Source organism: Epargyreus clarus, unplaced genomic scaffold (assembly GCF_041222505.1).
Source record: "Epargyreus clarus isolate Ecla_fem2 unplaced genomic scaffold, WU_Ecla_fem_2.2 ptg000021l, whole genome shotgun sequence".
NCBI classification, from domain to species: Eukaryota; Metazoa; Arthropoda; class Insecta; order Lepidoptera; family Hesperiidae; genus Epargyreus; species Epargyreus clarus.
Genome location: NW_027332228.1, coordinates 16,052,504 through 16,067,537, shown reverse-complemented (window position 1 = coordinate 16,067,537; position 15,034 = coordinate 16,052,504). Strand labels below are relative to the sequence as shown.

Genomic DNA, 15,034 nt, shown 5'->3' with positions numbered 1-15,034 from the left:
TGTAGTCTCATATTGTCCTTAGTGGATTAATTGCGAAAACATTCACCGTTTAAACTAAGTTTTTGTTGTAATCATGATAAGATTTGCAAAAAATGTGCTTCCATTATTTATAAAAGTTTTATACACTACTAGCTGACCCGTCAAACTATGTCTTGCCATATAAATAAAAATAAATTAAGGGTGAACAACGCTTATCACTTACGGGTATGAAAAATAGATAGTAGCCGATTCTCAGACCTACTGAATATGCATATAAAATTTGGTGACAATCGGTAAAGCCGTTTCGGAGGAAAACGGCAACTAACATTGTGACACGAGAATTTTATATATAAGAAAGATAAACATATACTGTGTAAATACATAGTGTTGAAGAAACTTGAATACAATGAATAACGCAAGGCTATCGCAAGATATTCTTCTTAATTCAAAAATCTACAATTTTTTTCTTGACGGCAGCCATTTACCATCAGATGAATTGTACCAACCCATAATATATAAGTGCTACCGTCAATATACCAGATGGGATGGGATGCCTTGCCACACCGTTGATTGGAATTTTTCGTATTAAGTCATTTACCACACCCTTCAAATCTCGATATCACAGTATTGCTTATAGCCAAAAATAAGTGTGATGGTGACTCCGGAGGCAATCCAAAAAGGGCTCTACCGCCTATAATTATTATAATATTCAAAGGTGAGTTTGTCAATCCATACATTATGAGTAATTTGCATGTAATACTGTAACTTGAAGCAAAGGTCGTTCTCATTTGATTTTCAAATTACAAAATATGGAATTCTGGGTTAACTGTTTTTGGTAACGTTCCGAATTGTACTGACGAATAATTTTGTAAAATTTGTAAGAATATAGTAACATAGTTTTATGTTTATTGGTTAATAATTGTACTGGTATATATAAACTTAAGGCATTACATATTTATGAAGCATTCTAACTTAGTCTTCAGGGTTGTCAACGCATTGATCAACTTCTAGAGTTCCTGTTATATGTGCTGGAGATATAGCTTCGTTTAGGGGGAGACAGGGATTGAGCAGGTGAATTGAGCAGGTGAAAAGTGGGCCAGTCTCTAATTATTTGCTCAATTTACGCTAAGAAAGCATGAAATAAATAAATTAAGTAGCAATAACTGGAACCTACCTTAACTTAACGTTGACCGCATGGTCGTTTTACTACTTCCGTAATATAAACTAGCTGTGTAATTAACTACTAACATATCAAGTTACATTGCAATGTTACTGACTTTAGTTATTCAACATCCGTTTTTTTCTAAGGATAAATTCTCTGGTCTCTGTAAGAGTCACTTTTACACCATTTTTTATACTATAGGAGTAACATCAGAGCATGTAGTCCACCTGATGATAAGTGTCTACTGCTGCCCATGGACATCTGTAATTAACCCCAGATTAAATAAGGTACCTATCAGAGGTCGGCCACAATAGCGCTGCTACTTCTGAAGATTAAGCTGGAATGCCTCGGAAAAGTATGTCTCCTATACCACACCCTTCCAACCAGAACACAGGAGTGTTTAAGACTGCTGTTATTAGACAGAAATAGGTATGACGATGGTGCCGCCAGAGTGGAACCACAGAGGGTTCTACCACCTTCAAAACTATATAGAAAATATACGTCAGTCGTAGCACCAAATCTTAAATATGGCAACTTTTGATCAAATAACGTTATTATATTAAAACTACCTTAATACGGATCGAACCTGGGTCTCCACCTAAGCACTAAAAACAAGAATACATTTATTGGATTTTATTCAGTGAAAAACCGAGCATCGCTCACACACGTTTTGAACAAGCAAACACAATGTTAGAAAAACGGGAACACTGCCCGTACGCTGCAGTCCGACTTAGGCTTTTGCAAAGCCCGGTTGTTCTAAGCTAAGCTGGATTGTTCTGGACAATTTTGTTCTAACGTGTTTTGTTCTTGTGTTGTGTTGCGGTTGATGTAAGTTTATTTGATTGTCACGTGTTATTGATAATGGTTAAGAATGCGATTGGTATGTGATAAATGGTAACCATTTCGAGGAATTATTTATAATACTATTTCCATTTCTTTATTTACTCGATGACAGATCGACGCCCTACATTTTGTGTTGTTTACGTTAAAATGTCACACAGATAATACTGTACTTCGTGGACAGGTAGTGATGTGCTATACATAATGATAACGATAAACGTAACACGAGAACGGACCCGTTACATATACTTATAATATTATATTTCATTACAAGATGTTACACGTATAAATTTTTGATTGATAATGCCTACTTCTTAATGCCTAATTTTTCGAAGCTTATTTTTATGTCTTACGGCGTAAGCTTTGTTGTATATGTCTTTGTTTAAAATACATATAATAAATATATGCGATCGATAGCATTGCTTATTTGGTCACAACACTACAAAGAACTGTCATCGAGAAAATAAAGAAATGGTAATAGTATAGTTAGTAGAGTAGTTATTTATTAATAAGTACAATGATTTTAAGATACGCGCATACCTATGTTGAATATAACTAGATAAGCTCACGACTCTATCTATGCTTTTTGAATTGATCTTTAAATCATCCGGTAATACGATAACCGTGTGGCGGTCACTATGGCGGTCTGACGCCCAAAGTGTTCCGAGTTCGATCCCCGGCCAGACAGACATCTAAATGATGAATATAGATACTTGTTCTGGTGTCTGGTTGTTTTTGTATTAGTCTTTGTGTGTGTCCATTGCACCCACGGTGCAGGAAATCCTTGTGTGGGTCTGTGAGTGTAGAAACCTATTTTTAAATATTTGTGGCATTTAGAATTTGTAGAATAACTTTAATGATATTCGCCGAATGCAAAATTATGGAAATTGTAAAAAGACAAAGTTTGATAGTTCTATTATGTCATTGTTTACACCCGAATGTTATAATTGAAGAGACTGCGAGACTGCATACGCAAAGACGACACATTATTTCGCAAGCCGCGAAAGCTATGCTTTATAGTTTCAGCTTCCGATGTGATGCGTGGATCGTATCGGATGTACGTGTGTTATAAATTCTGAAATCAGTTTTATGATTCGATGATTCACACGATATCCGTCCGGTGTATCTATTAGAAGCTCATATTTCATATCATAATTATGTCATATTAACCTATACTTTTTTTTTTTATAATATAAGAGTAGCAGACGAGCATGCAGTCCACCTGATGGTAAGTGGCTACTGCCGCCCATGGACATCTGTAATCAACCCCAGATAGGATTAGATATTCCTACTTGAGGTCGGCCACAGATGCGCCGCTACCCCTGAGGACTAAGCTGGAACGCCTCGGAAAAGTCTGTCTCTCTTACCACACCCTTCAAACCGGAACACAGCAGCGCTTAACACTGCTGTTATTAGGTAGAAATAGGTGTGGCGGTGGTGCCGCCGGAGTCGAACCACAAAGAGTTCTACCACCTTTAAACCACCACCTTTTACCACTTGTTGTTATATTAGTTAATTTTATCTTTGCTCTTTGTTAATTAAAACTTTAAAACGACTTATCTTAAGTACAATGTTTAAATTTTTTTTATGATATTTCAATAGTAAATGATCGACAACGTTTAACACTGCTGTTATAAAGCTGAAATAAGTATGGAAGTGATAACTTGGCAATCGAACGATGTGTGTTTCTGCATCTCTGACTAACTTATAGATATAAATCTATCAAATCAAGTTACTAGTTATTAAAAATACTAACTACAGATGGACCACATACGGACGGTCATACATTGTAGGTCTAAGTAGTTGAAGTAGACTACAATGCACATAGAAATTTACCTTTTAACTACAATTACCTACTTTTAACTACAACTAGAACAGACTTACATACGTCCCGTTAAAAGAATTCCTCGTATTTATTTCACTCCAAGTTGTTTTTAAACCTTAAGCCTACGTCTTAGGGTGTAAAGTCAGTACAGGACGAGGTTGCGACCTAGATTCAAGCAACAAATTAACGCAGTTAGTACAATGGTCTTTGTAGGAAGGATCTATGACCGCATCGGCGTTAATTCGTAGTAGCGAGTGACCTCTGATTGATGGAATAACTATGCTGTTTTTATAAGATTGTTGGAGCGAATGTGCTTGCTTGAATTGTGAATTGAAGTCCACTTGATGATACCTAAGTGTCACTGGAGCCTGTGGACATCCAACTTTATATACGTACCAATAGATACCGTATATAATGGTCTATCTGAAGTCGTTCACATGCACTGCCACTGTAGAGGACTAAGATGGCCCCATATGTAAGTCAGTTTATAGAAAAGCAAATGAGTATGAATTAAATTCCACAAATGTATTGGATTGCATCTTGTGGCCGACCTTACATTATACTCCAATTATATGGCGAGTTGTAATAAAACCATGTCTGGCAGTGACCATCTCGTGCTACCCTTTCGCTACTAACAGAGCGATAGTCCCACCAAAACAAAAACCCGGTGCTTTTGGCGTACTAACCAAAATCGAAACAAGTGAAAAACAAAACGCACTTAACACTTCCATTGCTATCGAAAACCAAAACACAAAGGCACTTCCACACTCACGCTATCCGATAAATCGTAACGCTAACTATTCTAACGATCTCAATGTGATAATAAGTAACTTGGCTCGCCTAATTGACACTCAATGGAAAAGTAGGGCGATTAAGTAGGAATTGTTGGAGAATAGAATTTTAATAGCCAATGAAACTAACTTTAATGTGTGTTTATGAGACCGTTGCACAAATGAAAGTGAAAATTGATCTTTACTATTATAAAATTGTAAACGGAAAATTAGGGCTATTAAATAGAAATCGTTATAGAAGTTAATGTCCAATAAACTATATTAGCTTACTTATGAGAATATCGTTAAAGAGAGTGAAAATTATAACATCCATAATAACATATTTTCATATTAAGTCTTATAAATGCTTAGAAAACATTCAACGCCAATCCGTATTGGATTAGCTTCGAACAGTAGTTTCCAGGCCTTTTCCACTTATAAAAACAGAGGGGTGTCCGCAGTGGGAATAAATAAATTTATAGTCAACTGTAAGGGGGCTGTTTCTGTTCATTGAAGATATTTTAATAATATTTAATAATGACAAATCTTAATATTGTTTTAACACAATGCGAGATTTTTTAACATTCCGTTATTATTTTATTAGTAATTAAATATTCTGTAGTAATAGTTGATTCCTCATTAAGAAACTAAATTCTGTGTACGCTCCCTTTAAATCCCACAAAAGTCGCGGGTATAATCTACGTAGTTGTAAAGAAGCCAACAACTTGACTTAATGTCAAACGGTCACTTCCGCCCATTGACTTCTATAACCCCAAGAACAGAAATGAAACAGTAGTCTTATTTCAAATTCTAAATTTAAATAATATTATATTTTCCAAATAGTCGTTAAAAATATTTTTAAATTTAAACAAGCAGTATCTGCTGTATTTATCATAGTGATAATCGTAAAAAATATAGTATTAAAAATAACACCTATTTATTTAAACCAGCTGCATTCTTGTAATATTTCTAGGGAAAAAATAATGAACATAATTTATTGTTATTATGGCAAATATTCTAGATTTTAATTTCTTTCAAGGCGCTGCTACCTATAAAGCTAGATACAATTTGCAGATAAGATGGCACTAAATGTGTTTCGACCGAGTCTCTATGCGTCTATATGCCTATTTACATATATATTTATATGTATATGGTATATACGAGTTGTGCCCTGCGGCTTTACTCTCGTTTAAAAGTATAAATACTCGACATTTCCAGGGTTTTACTTTGGGTATTATTTTCGTGGAGCCCTATTTTTTTCTAAAATAAACGTTGCCTAAGTTACTTCTCAAACCATAAGGTAACTGCCAGTGAAAGTCCCATCAAAATTGGTATAGCCGTTTTGGAGATAAGCCAGAAAAACATACATACAGCCAGAAATACAAACAGACAATAAAATAATGTTTTTTTTTTAATAAGCATTGTATATATTTTCACATCTATTTAGTAAAAAGCTACTATTTTGACATTACAAACAGACACGTCAATTTTATTTATTTTTATATACGCATAGATTTATCCTTTCAAGTGCCGACTGCGTACAGAAGCAGCATATTAATGCATATATTAGTAATAAAACTCTTAACGCGAATGAATATTAATAGTCAATTAAAATGTACATGCAAGTTAAATACTAATAGTCTTTCCAAAGGTGCTTTTATAAAGATGCTGATTTTAAAACTGATAGTGGGATAGCAAATTATATGAAGTTTCCTGTTGTTTTTTTCTCATAGACATTCTGAAGTTAGTTGATATGCAACACGAGTTATATGCTAAATTCTTTATCTCTTTTGAATTTATTTTGTCTATAGTTTGTTGATACTTAGTAGTGTATTGATTCTGTTTTTTCACTTACATCTTATATATAAAATTCTCGTGTCACAATGTTAGTTACCGTACTCCTCCAAACGGCTTTACCGTTTTCACCAAACTTTATATGTATCTTCAGTAGGTCTGAGAATCGGCTACTATCTATTTATCATACTCCTAAGTGATAAGGGTTGTTCACCCTTAACATTTTTTTATTTATATGGCAACACAACGTTTGCCGGGTCAGCTAGTATTATTATACTTTATGTTTCCTGAACAAGAATCTCAAGCTCAAAGTCGCTCCCGTTTTAACAAAAAGTTTACTTAAAACATAATTAAAAGTAAAAATTATGTAGTTATTTAACTTATCAAACTTACACAAACACAAAAATTACACATATTACGAGTACATACCATTATCGAACATCATTCTTTGCGACCGTCACGTGACCTATTACTATAGCAATAACATCGCCAGTCGCTTGAAGCGTCATCGCGTCATAATTAGGGATGGCGATCTGAGGTCGATTAATCGAAGAATCTACCATTTGGGCCAAAAAAATACGATTATTTCAATCGATCTCCAGTAATGGATCGATTCAGTGAATACGTATTTCGGTGCTTGTTTGGTCCTGATGACGATTTTTTCCCTATCTTCGCCCATTCTAGCTGAAAGATCGAAGAACGACTTTTGGAGAATCGATTTATTGCACTTTGATTCCAATCGATTCAAGAAATGATCTTTTTCGTAAAGAATGGCCATCCCTAGTCAAAAGTTCTAAAGCTAACATGTCGTTTAATCTACCGCCAACTAGTAAACCAATCAAGTTCATGTCACGACGTAATGCCAGCGATACACACACGTTCAACTTACCAAGTTCTTTGTTACATCAACAATTTCTAGAGAATTTTGAATTAAGTTTGATGTGTGTTCCTGGCTTCAGGCGTTATTAAGTCATGGCATAGTAATTTTAACTCCATTTTACTTCCGGAAACTTAAGTATATTAAAATCAGTTGTAAAGTAATTGCTGACTTAGGACTATGTTTTTATAAAAAAATATATGATAGTATCAAAATGAAAGAAAAAACGGGCCTATGCCAATGCCACTTCAAGGAACAACACAATTCTAAAATCATGTACCGTTTTGTTTTTAAATAATTGATTGAATTTGCACTCATTTCCACGTAAAGACATAATTGAACGGTGTGATTCTAATATCAGGCCTCTGCCCTCTGATTTCCAATATATTAAATGTTGTTGGACATTATTATTACTTCTCTAAACTGTAAAAAAAACTTCGTGTGGAAACCATAGGTTAGTAAAGATACTTCGCCGCATTGAAATTGAATGAAACCACAAACGGTTGACTTGTCAGTTATTTTTTTTTAATTCTTGACAAATAAAAACATTTTTAAAGAAGATTTACGAATAAATAACAAATACTACGTAATTTACATAATAAATAAATAAGTATTTCAAATATTTTAGAGAAATTTTAGCGCGGAGACTAGGCAAAACTTTTTTACGCAACTATTTCAATTAATTTTAAAACTGGCTACATTTAATTGTTAGGAGTGAGTAATCTTTACTAATCTATGGCGTAAACTAACACGCTTAAAAGTTCTCTAAAAAGTTCTCAAATGTAGGCACATTTCGCACTACAGTAAACAGCGTGGGGAACTATGGTCTAAACCTCTTCCGCCCTGAGAGGAGACCCATGCCCAGCAGCGGGACAGTGGGTTGACGACTATAACAGCAGATTTAGCAATATTAAAACAGTGTACTCTAAACTACACTATTAATTTGAATGATTTGAAGGTGGTAGAACCCTTTGTGGTTCGACTCCACCTATTTCAGCATAACAATAGTAGTGTCTGGCGCTGCTGTGTTCCGTTTTGAAGGGTGTGGTAAGGGAGACATACTTTTCCGAGGCGTTCCAGCTTAGTCCTCAAGGGTAGCGGCGCATCTGTGACTGACATCAGGTAGGAATGTCTAATCCTATCTGGGGTTGATTACATATGTCCATGGGCGGCAGTAGCCACTTACCATCAGGTGGACTGTATGCTCGTCTGCTACTCCTATATTATAAAAAAAAATGTTCAAATATTGCGTTTTTAACACATATCAAAATAGCTAGTGCATTCTCTTCCATATTGTGGGCGTGTAAGCCTTCCACAATCTCAGTAACGGAACCTAATGGTCTATCAATTAGGCGTTTACGATTGTAAATATCAGTGGAACCTTTCGGCGTGTCAACACACTGTGTTTTATTAGCGGTCGGTACAGATTGGACGTTTGAACAGATGTAGGAGTTGCTAAAGGTTTTACGGTTTGACCTTCATTTGTTACTTAGTACTTAGGTGTTTTAATGTTATCAAGTTGGATAGAATCGTTTTCGATTTCTCTGAAAATCTTGGTAAGTTTATAGGAATAAAATATAAAGGTTATAGGAAACCTTAAAAAATTCAAACTTATTCGTGAGTTATAAATTCGTTCAATAATTAATTTAACGCTAAAGAAAAATGTTTTTAAAGTTTTTTCTCAATAATATTCATCTTAATGTGTAGTCTACTAATATACTTGATCAGCAATCTAAACCAAGAAATGGGACAGTTGCTTATTTCTACTAAACTAAAACTAAACTACCTAAACTACTAACTAAAATAGCTATACGATCATGGACTTCATAGAATAGCTTAAACACGTTTTTATTTCTTTTTTACCACACTTTTTGCGATTATACAATTGTGAATTATATATTTCTGGATACTTAGCATTACAATGGATAATACGTTAAAATAAAAAGCGAAAAGTTGTATTACAAAATTCCATCGCGTTCTTGTAAACTGAACAATGGCAAAAAATAAAATTAAGTCGGCGCCATATCGAATTACATATAATTCAATTTTAAATTTACGCACATTCTTATTGTTGGCGGATCAATAAATACGTAAAAATGTCCTCATTACCATATCTCATTGTAAGGTCCACGTGATTCACCCGATGATTCAAATGAACTTGCAAATGAGCGTTAAACAACATTTTCTATTACAAACGTTGCCATATCAGAGCCAATAACAATCGAAGTGCGTCGACCTTTACAACGTGTTTAATAACTATGCAGAACACAAGCTAACGATATATTAACCATTGACTTGCTAACGTCCAATAACGTCAGACCTGTCAATCAACTTGAAACGTCCCTTTCCGTTTACCGAAGTATCCCACATGAGACGGGAGGGGAAGTTCAAAATAAATTTGTCTCCGAAAATCCTGATTCAAAGAGCCGATTTATAACGTCTTTTAACGATTCTCAGAAACTTAATAGAATCGAAATATGTTCGGTTCCACATGTGTGGAGTTATTTAGGAACGATCACATTTGAATACTGAATAATCGAACGATGGAAGATATATGGATTGGAACAGACTTATTTGAGCATTGACTTTGACTGTAATTCTAAGACATTACATGAAATTCTGGGTATATAAATCGATTGCACTTAGCTTATTGAAGCTGTATTTCATATTAAATATTTTGTTATAAGTAGTGTTGGTATACATCCGCGGTCATGATACTAGTATTATATATGAAGTTTCAGTTTCGATCCTTTCTAGACGTCGATTTTCGGATTTTGCTAGTGTAACTTATTGATTGTCTTGTCTTTGTATGTGCCCCTAAAGTTCACAGATACTACCAATATTAGGATGTCTAGTTTGAATCACGAAAATAGAAAACATTATTTATTTCTTAAACTACAATATTCTATTTAAATACCATATAATGGTAAAATGTGACACACTATTGGTTCAAGTATATTTTTTATTTGTAATGTACGGAACTTTCAATTAATATTACAACACGATAAAACAAGCGACCAGCTATGACTCAGATGCAAGCCGAGATGGTCTGAGATATCAGTCAGATAAGACCATAAAGAGGCAAAGTCCAGGCCATAATAGGGCCTGCACGAATAGCTTGCTTAAGTAATAACTTGTGATTTATGCTGCGCAGGCGCCGCTCGGCTACCTCTTAGAATTTATTATGTGTTCCGATAACATCGTTCTCGATAATTTCACGAGCATTACAATATTCTGTTCTATCGATTCGTGACATTTGACTTGCACTATCTCCCAGAAGTGTCATACATGTCGTTACTCTCTCTTATCTAGAGGAATTGCAATTACAGCATTATTATGAATGGTGTTGCTGTCTTCGCGGTTATGTGTGCGTTGTTGGCTGTTATTGTTCTCTTTATCTAGATGTGTTTTATCTGCAACTTTCGCTTTATCGGCGTGACACACAATAAAGTTATAAATGAACGTTTGTTTGATCACTATGCGCTCTTAAGCCATTATGACGTAACTTTGTTGCTTTCACGGTTGTCAATATTTTTAAATTAGTATTATATCTTTTACGGATGAAACATTAGTAATGACAAATACAGCCGATGTTTGTAACTGTACATATTAATTATAAAAATCCTGTGGACTAAGAAAATCGCATCGTAGCAGGCAGTATATAATAAGGCTTTCATAGAGCACCAACAGTAATTTGCCACCGTCGACGAACGAAAAGTTCTATTACCTTTAAAAAGAAAAAGTGTAGTCTAATATAATTTAAGGCGAAGAAAAGAAATTGTATGTCTAACAAGCAAAACTTTAATATGAACGTACCGGAAAATCTCGATAATACTACATATTGTAATCCATTCCGGTTTATAAAAGTTTTACATATACGGAAGTTCAGATTGAAAGCCTGATTTATATTTGCCATTTGACCTCTTTATCTAAGGATCATGGGCATAGGCTAGCTAGTAGCTGGGTTACTAGGAGCTCTAGGAAGTCGTAAATCAGGATAAGCTTTTACAAGTATACCAATGGTCGTAATACCAACGTGTACAATAACTATGATATTGTTGATACGAGTATTGCGGTATTATTTTCTGATAATACCGAGTTCCCTTTAGTCACTCTTGAAAGCATGTTCAAAGGTTCTTGGAATTTTAATAAGGATTCAAGATCTCTAGTCATTTCTGCAACATTATTTTTTATGGTCGACAATTAGTCTTGTACTTACAGGATTAGACATCCAAGGGAATACAAATAGTTAATTACTTTGTTAACTATTTGTATTCCCTTATAAATGGCTACTGAACATTTTGCAATTTTTTTAGCTAAAATTAAGTACGTGTACAATACCGAAATCGTACTACTATTTTAAAGCCCCATCAAAATGGGTGTAAAGGTCTACATTTAGATATATTTTCCAAACCAATATTGTAAGTACCCGTACCATAGACTTTATATAAGAAATATTTTATCCATCTGCATGTAATAATAAATTTTGTCACGTACATTGATCGTTAGGTGCCAGTTCATCCACAATGCGCTTTGTCTTATCTTATCTTCCTTTTGCATTCCGATGCATCATGGCGTCAATTCTAATTTGTCCAAGCCAATGTACTTTCAATACCATTCGTAAACAACGATTTTATAATGTCCTCTCGCAATGAGATCATTCTCTTCAATTTACTTGACATGAGTAATTCTTGCTCCCTTTGTGTCGTGCTAATTTAATTATCAAAAGATATAAATCAAAGCAATTATTGCTTTGATTTATCTGTGTGCGACCATTAGCTCACTCGCGTAAATTTTGTATATTACAACGAACTAATAATTCATCAGGTTATTGAGCTACAGGTCCGGGCAACAGGTTACATGTTTTATTATGTTCCCATAAATCTATTACGGCATTTACTGCTATTTAAACATGGTCAGTTTCGTAACTTGATATTTATGCGGTCTTATCTGATTTTGCTCGGAGTCACTGAGCTTCAATATATCCAGCTGGGAGGACTCTCAATCATTCGAACTACTGAAACTCATTCATTTCAATAAGTGAAAGATACTATAGGATATTGTTATATCTGTAGTGAACTTACACTTTCAAAGTTAAATTAATATATTTCGGAGGAGTACGGTAACTAACATTGTGGCACGAGAATTTTATATATAAGATAAATTTAGTATCACTATCAAGTAGATAATTATCATAAAAATGTAACATCTGACTGCCATCGGGTAAACGCTACCAAGTTACAAAGTATCTAAATCCATTATTATTTTAAAGCAAAATTTTTAATAGCAAATGTCCTTGAAACGAGTCGTAACTTCTTGACGACTTGTAACTTCTGCACAATACGAAGATATCACTCACAGACACCATTAGTTACTAACTAGCCAAGAAATAGCTAATATGTAACCAGTACAACTCAAACAACTAAGTACAAACCGCATCAATCATAGAGAAGTTTGTTACAACCGTCTCGCTGTTTGTTTGATGAGTTACAGTTAATGAAGCCTCTGACAATGTTACAGTTTGAAGGAATTTACCAAATGTTAAATTACTAGAAGGTAAACAAACTAGTGGGTAATTAGGAACAAAATTGAAAACTTACCCATTTAGTGAGTGAAATACAATATTCTGTAGCACACTAATAAAATGAAAACAGACACATATTATGTGATACATGTAATAGGCGATTGACTTCTTATACTCTTTTGAGATTCTCCACTAGTATGATAAAGTAGAAAGAAATATGCCAATTAATTGAACATACCTCCTGAAACTCGGCCTCAAACCTCTGATTTTTCAAAGTTAGGTGCTTATCAGAAATTTATTATCACTTGCTTAAACGGTGAAGGAAAATATCGCGAGGAAACTTGCATACCTGAGAGAAAAAAATCTCAAACATATCTGAAGTCTACCAATACGCACATGGCCGACGCGGTGGACTATTGCCTAGTTCTTCTCATTCTGAGAGAACACCCATGTCCAGCATTAATGAGTTGATGATGAATTAGTCACAGTTTCTATCTAAACTAGTTCATCAAAAGATACTTGTTGCTATCAACTTACCAACAAAGCAAATGTACGCGTGAAACACGTTCGACCAAATCCTCACTCATTATTCTTGCAACCTGACAATGGAGTCAGAAATCCCGACTTTTAGACAATGCTAGTTTGTTACTTAGTTGGACGAAGGCGCCAAGGGAGCCACGTTAATCTGACAACTAACAAAGCACAATACAGCTTGTGGCCGCTGGCGGACTTATTAACGGGCCCCTGTCACTCTGCCGAGTAACTTTCAATTAGGACCTTTCCTTGGATCAGGAACGAAAATAAATCCTAGTCAACCGTAAATCTTAGACAGCATTGATTACATTACGGCATCAATTTACAATTCAGATACTGATACGCCAACGAAAACAGTAATGGAAATGAAAACGGTAATGTTAACGAAGTTTTTAAAGATTTTGTTGATGGTAGTGATGTGGAAAGTCCGTGAAGGAGATAATTAGACAATGCTCAAATTAGCGAATGATAACAAAGCGAACGTACTTTCGTGCAGAATCTTTTGGCAGTTCACAACATGTTTTGGCAGATTTAAATAGCAAGCAATATGTTGGAGGGTTACCTGCTACAGTCCTTCATTGTAATGTTTATACATCCTATAATTAAATACCTTATGAATTAAACCATAAGGATATGTCGACTCTAGAAATAACAATTCAAATGTATCAACTCCATTAGATTTTCGTAGATACCTCGATACAAAAAATATCAAACACCATTATCTTAAATAACACGTAGGTAAATAAATTGATAAACCAACAATGATACGTGTACAACGTTAACTTAACGGGATCTTTCTCAGAATGCCACTTCCGACACAAGGAGTGGAGATTAAATAATAGTTTCTTGACCAACACCAATATTTGTTGAGTTGAAAAAGCCGATTTAAAAAGGTGTCGTGTAGAGGATGTGATTTGAATAAACGCAAAATGTAAAGGTTCGTTTACATTACAACGTTTAAGGGAGTGCCGGTTACGAATTATACATTTTCAATTTATTTACGCCTCTTATTAATAGAAAATGATCCGATTCATTTAGATAGCAACTTATAAATAGCCCTCACAACGGGATAATACTTTTACGACCGTAGAAAAATAACTATATTAACTGAATTTAATATTACTATAAATAATCTCAAACATTGTAACATGTTGGTTCTATAATTTTGTGGTTCAGCGGTCGACTTGTCTACTATCTAAATAGTGTGACTCTGTGCGATTCCAAATACTGACCTGTCTCGGTAACCTATGGACCACCCGAGTTACAAACAACTTGTCTTGATGCTTTATGTTTTCATATAACATTCATCAATGTAAATATATTTGCTATAACTTTGTTGCGGCAGTTATACTGTGGTTCAGACTTAACGTTACAACCAAGGAACGCTATCTGCCGATCGGTATTGAACAATTTGATTGGAAAGATATCGCGGAAGCTTTCGATACTTTTGTGGACGCTAAGCGCTTACAAAATACGTGCTATTTGTATATGGACGTTTAAGTAGGAAGGCGATAAGATACCACGCATTTTTATACTTTACAATGAAGCGTGCCATACATATTTTGTTGAGGATATCTGTTTTCTTTTACGCATTTCTTTTTTTACTTTTTTGAAGTAGCTAAATAATTTATGAACTAAGAGGGATAATAAAGGACTTATAGTCGTTAGGCAGCGGAAGGCAACAGCGGTCGCCAGTACCGGGCTAGGACAACAAGTAACCTTCAGCAGC

General features: G+C 34.7%; 1 protein-coding gene across 1 annotated transcript in view; it reads left to right on the top strand.

The window, feature by feature from the left end:
* Positions 1 to 1,950: 1,950 nt before the first annotated feature.
* LOC140751042 (netrin receptor UNC5B) overlaps positions 1,951 to 15,034 on the top strand; it is a 136,519-nt gene continuing 123,435 nt past the window's right edge. The window contains exon 1 of the mRNA XM_073084856.1: positions 1,951 to 1,969. The gene's annotated coding sequence lies outside the window, so the exon portion shown is untranslated. The remainder of the gene's footprint in view (positions 1,970 to 15,034) is intronic.